This window comes from Brachycentrus maculatus, unplaced genomic scaffold (genome assembly GCF_059751285.1).
Source record: "Brachycentrus maculatus isolate JH-2025_06_01 unplaced genomic scaffold, ASM5975128v1 h1tg000116l, whole genome shotgun sequence".
In the NCBI taxonomy this organism is placed as follows: domain Eukaryota; kingdom Metazoa; phylum Arthropoda; class Insecta; order Trichoptera; family Brachycentridae; genus Brachycentrus; species Brachycentrus maculatus.
Window position 1 is genome coordinate 268,294 of NW_028280869.1, and position 6,024 is coordinate 274,317.

General features: G+C 29.5%; 1 protein-coding gene across 1 annotated transcript in view; it reads left to right on the plus strand.

Annotated features, from left to right (window-relative positions):
• The window catches only part of LOC148309874 (uncharacterized), a 90,473-nt gene that overhangs the window by 11,016 nt on the left and 73,433 nt on the right, over positions 1-6,024 (plus strand). The window lies entirely within an intron of this gene.

Sequence of the window (6,024 nt, forward strand, 5' to 3'; positions counted from 1 at the left end):
TTGTTTACTTTATGACTTTTGTCCGCCTCCGTAGTGTAATGGTCAGCACGCTCGGATACCGTTTTGGAGGTCCCGGGTTCGATTCCCAAGGACTGTCAATATTACCATGGACTGGTACCTGAAGCGGAGGGCTGATCACCTTTCCTTCATGTGTAAACGATCAAGATAACACTGCGTTTATATGACACAGTGCCCTATGCACCATTGGGGTGCGGATAAGGGTTTTATTATTATTAACACTTTATGATGCATTTAATTCAAATCAAAAAGCTGAAAATAAAAGTGATTATACAGGAAAATCAACTCATGATGATATTAGAGTAGAAAGGAATGTAAGGCTGAGTACGGGATGGTTGATAATATAAAGAATGTCAATTTATACCCAAATTCACAATTCAACGATAACTTCAAATATAAAAAGAGCTTTGGTGGATTCTTGCCCATTTAAAACTTTTTTTGTAGTATTAATAATTTACTATTTTTTTAGAGCGACGGTAATCCTTCTCTCTGTAATTTTCCATGTGCTTAAAATTAATGTAAACCCTGTCTAGTTTCGTTACGTTGAAATAACTCTTTATTTGGAATAACTCTTCTTACACTTCCTCTATGCTTTTGTTCGTTCAAGAAACTTAAGTTTTAGATATTATTTTTATTAATTCGGATATTTTTTTACCTTTTTGATCCCTGAGCGAACTGAATGAAAATATATCGTTTAACTTGCAGAAAATGTGAAAACATACACGATACTTATGGTTATAATTGCGAAAATTGTAGGTAAGATGATAGATAGAAGGCAGGATTGATTTATTAATATGTATGTTTTTGTGATCCATAACACAATCATTGGTAACTTTTATAAAATAGTGATGGTTTGTTTATGTAGTAGCTAAGTCAGTTAATTAAAAATTATTATTAAAATAACTTCACAAAATTGTTTAAACAACTTTGTATAAAATGTTGAACAAATATGTAATATATATAGCACGCATGGTGTAATGTACCAGAAATCGAAAGCCCTATCAGTAATATGACTACCGTTTTTATAGAGATTTAGACGGAGCGGAGCTACTGAACACAAAATCCTGTACACTTTTAACCAACGCTCTCCATTATTTTAGCCAACGGAAAAGTGAAAGTTTTACTTAAAATGTACTAATATAAATATATATATATATATATAAATATATATATATATATATATATATATATATATATATATATATATATATATATATATATATATATATATATATATATATATATATATATATATATATATATATATATATATATATATATATATATATATATATATATATATATATATATATATATATATATATATATATATATATATATATATATATATACATATATATATATATTTATATATATATATATATATAAATATATATATATATATATATATATATATATATATATATATATTTATATATATATATATAAATACATATATATATATATATATATATATATATATATATATATATATATATATATATATATATATACATATATATATATATATATATATATATATATTTATATATATATTTATATATAACGTAAAGTGGGTGTTTAATAATAAAATAAACAATGTGTTAATTTGTAATAAAAGTTTATTCTTAATTTATCTTTACAACATTTTTCTATCTATCTATCTGATGACTTTTGTTTTATTCAGTGCGACGCATGCGACATCTGGTGGTAGATCTGTTTTATGTAGGTGCTATATGTAAGTACAGTATCTACTCAATGAATTAGGGCCACGCAGAATTTCGCGCAATTTCTCAATTCAAACAGGAATACCTCAGAGAAAACCTTGAATAAAACAACATTGAATTTTATTTACACATGAACACTTTATTATGCTTAAATTATGCATATATTTTCATATAAATAAAGTTAGTATTTAGTATTTCCACCTTTGGCAGAAATAACTGCCTTAATTCTTTTTGGCATACTTAAAATGCACTGTTTTATCATGTTTTTCATTTCTTCGTCTTCTGACCAAATTTTTTGAATATTTTTTTTAGACAGTCTACTGTCGGATTTGGAAATGAGTATACCTTATTTTTTAACATGCTCCATACGTTTTCTATAGGATTAAGGTCCGGAGAATTTCCAGGCCAGGGGAGCAAAGGCAGATTTTTGTTAGACAAAATTTTTATTATTGATTTAGCCCGGTGGCAAGGTGCCCCATCCTGCATGAAGGTGTATGGACCTTCTGTTGGGTCGAGTGTATGGTAGAAGGGCAATAAAATTCGTTCGAGGACCTGCTTATAGGAATTTTGGTTCATTGTTCCTTCCACGAAAAACAACGGCCCAGGTAAATTGTTAATAATACATGACCATATCATTGTTGCAGGGGGGTGTTTGATAACTTTTACCACACAGGCCTCATTGTAACGTTCCATTGGTGTTCTCCTGACGAATCGACGGCTCTCTGTCACGGCTTCTAACCGGCACTCATCCCTAAAGATGACCTGAAAAATAATGAAAATTTAAGTTTAATTCAAATATATAAGTTTATTTACTAAAATGATATGATGAAAATTCAATTTAAATAAATACCTTTTTCCAATCATCTACCGAGTAATTTCGATGTAGCCTGGCCCATTTTAATCGATCCGCTTTCATTCGTGGTGTCAATTTTGGTACTTTTACAGGGCGCCTGCATTTCAGATTTACTTCGTAAAGACGTCGCCTCAGTGTTGATACCGATATATTTATACCCTCTTCTTCCAATTTTATTTTTAATGTTTTTGCTGATGCACTACGGTTTTCTAAGGCACTTTGAACGATTTTTCGATCAGTCTTCGGTGTTGTTTTTCTAATCCTACGACAGTTCTTTCGCCGATTGCTGGTGGCGGGTGACTGATTTTTTATTGATTTTGAAATTCTGTCCACTGTTTGACGAGAAACGTTTTCTTTTTTTGAAATTTCTCTATTAGATAGTATTCCTAATTTCAGTAGCACTATAACACTAGACTTTTTTTCCTCAGAAATGTCTTTACTTTTTCCCATTTTGTCCTTTTCAAAAAAAACACTTGTGTTCACAAAAATTTTTTATACTTTATGAACTAAAATTAAAAATTAAGTTTTTTTCACAAGACACGATAACTATATAACCTCTCTGAACAAAACAACAACCAGAACTCAACAAACTTCACTAATAAATGAGATAGGACTATTTTTTGAACTTTCAACTATCTGTCTACCTGTGCTAATTAGGGACCTTTCTCAGAAAAAGGGTTTGAAATTTTGTAAAGGCTTAAATAATCCAGGTATACTTTACATATTATTGAAGGTAATATACATGATATTAGATGTCAATAGAAAACTTAAAGTATTTATGTAAAATAAATATAATAATCCAAAAGATTTCAGAGTATTCAAAAAAATAATGGGTGGCCCTAATTCATTGAGTAGATACTGTATTTCATAAAATGTATAGGTAGGTACCTAGGCATTTTATTACACATATATATATATATATATATATATATATATATATATATATATATATATATATATATATATATATGTATATATATATACATATATATATATATTGTATATATATATATATATATATATATATATATATATATATATATATATATATATATATATATATATTATTTGTTACATGAACTGTATCTACCTCGTTGTCTCAATTTGCGATTATGAGATCCTGGGTTCGATTTTACTCAGTTGATTTGTTTGGTGAAATTATCTTTTTATTAACAAAATTATTAACACCACTGAGAAAACCTCCTAACTTCACAATGTTCTCAACATATTGCAATTCCGACTAGCATACGAAACCGGTTGTTGAAACATATTACATGTGGAACTTACAAAAATCTTGGTAATATGCATGTTCGATTATGGTTAAATAATGGTCAGAATGCTGAACGTTACGCAGTTTGTATATTAATCACAATATTTTGAAAGTAACCATTTTTTGTTGACAAATTCTGGATTTGCTTCCCTTAGGCGCTATATAAATTTACAACATGTTGAGTGTGTCCAAATACTTGTTCACAAATCTGAATTATCTCCAATACGGACCTCACATACAAATCAAAGAGTTTCTGCTCAAGAGCTTCTTCATCTCACCAATGGATGTTTCCAGTGAAATTCCAGTGATTCAAGTACAATGTTTCGAAATTGGATCATGTATACATATGTCCGGCTCCGTAGTGTAATGGTCAGCACGCTCGGCTACCGTTCTGGAGGTCCCGGGTTCGATTCCCAAGGGGGGTAAAATAAATATAAGTGATTTTTTTCACTGTCATATTTATTCAATATTACCCAGGACTGGTACCTGAAGCGGAGGGCTGATCACCTTTCCTTCATGTGTAAACGATCAAGATAACACTGCATTTATATGACGCAGTGCTCTATGTACCATTGGGGTGCAGATAAGGGTTTTATTATATTATTATTATATACATATATATTTAGAACTTCCAAGAATTAAAGTAGTGTGGTTGTCAATCTCGAGTAAAATTGTTGAATGTTACACGCGCTTAAAGTGATCACTTAAGCCAGCCTATTATGGTGGTAAGCCTCATGAATGCTTAGATTTCCATATTCTTCTTATCTATTTTTTAAGATGTCAAATAATAATATGAAAAATAATTCCTATAATTGGAGATAATCCAGATTTTTGAATAAATATTTGGACACACTCAAAATGCTGCATGTTCAATGCTCAACAAAATGGTGAAGGTTTAAACATTTATCACAATATCCTACTCATTCAATTTTGTTCACTAAAATCTAGATTTGTTTCACTTAGGAGTTATTACATTTTTACACTAATCATGTTTATTTTTCATATGACAATTATTGGTAAAGAGTTATGTGGCATATACCTCAAACGGTTTTATTACCAGCTACTTTTTAGTTTATTTATTACTTGTAATAGGGTTAAGTTCGACAATTTGTGTTGTTGTTTTATCTCGCCCCGAAAGGGTTATAATTTATTGCCGCGTTTATGGTATCAACACCGTTCATTAAACAACATTCTTTAAAATGAATCTTTTTAGTTTAAATAAAAGCCTTTGGTGTTAGGAGCCTTATTTTAAAATATGTGTGTATAGTTTAAATATTGGATCATAAATAAAAACAAAAATGTATAGACAATGTGTTACACTTTCAAACACAAAATCCTTTTAATAATAAAAATAGTTTATTTTTAATTTAAGTTTTACCTAGTATATACCATTATTACTTAAAATCTAATTTGAAATGTCTCTCACTCCTTTCAAGAACGTCATAAATCAAAAAAACTTGATTTTTCAGGAGAACATTTTTAAAGTTTAAAAATATAACACAATGTATTAAAAATAAATATCAAGCCACTTCTTGAACTTTTTACTGTGCAACAGATCTTTTTAGGTTATATCTAAAGGTTTTTTCTCCAGTTGAAAAATACTAAGTTTATTTAAAAAAATAATTAAACAATACTTTTTCTTTAAAATGCAAAAACAACATTTTCTGCCCTGTAGCGGGTAAATATTAAGTTAAAAATATGCCTCATTTGCTGTGATATACTACCTTTTCTGGGCATTCCGAAAACATGCACAACTGAAAATTTTCGATTTTTGATTTATGACGTTCTTGAAAGGAGTGAGCGATGTGTTTCAATGTTTTCCGCATAATTTTCAAACACCGTATGGTGTATGAAACGTATACGGTGGGTGTGTAGGACAAAAGAGAATAGCGTTTCATCCTCTCTGCCTACCTCTGCAGAGAAACGGCGTCATGGTAGTAGTAATAGTAGTAGAAGTAGTAAGAGAAGTATACTGAATACAAATATGATTACAGTACATATTATAAACTTCTTACCTTCCATATATCCATGTCCACCTCCGTAGTGTAATGGTCAGCACGCTCGGCTACAGTACTGGAGGTCCCGGGCTCAGTTCCCAAGGGGGGATCAAATAAATATAAGTATTTTTTTCACTCAAATATTTATTCAAAATTACC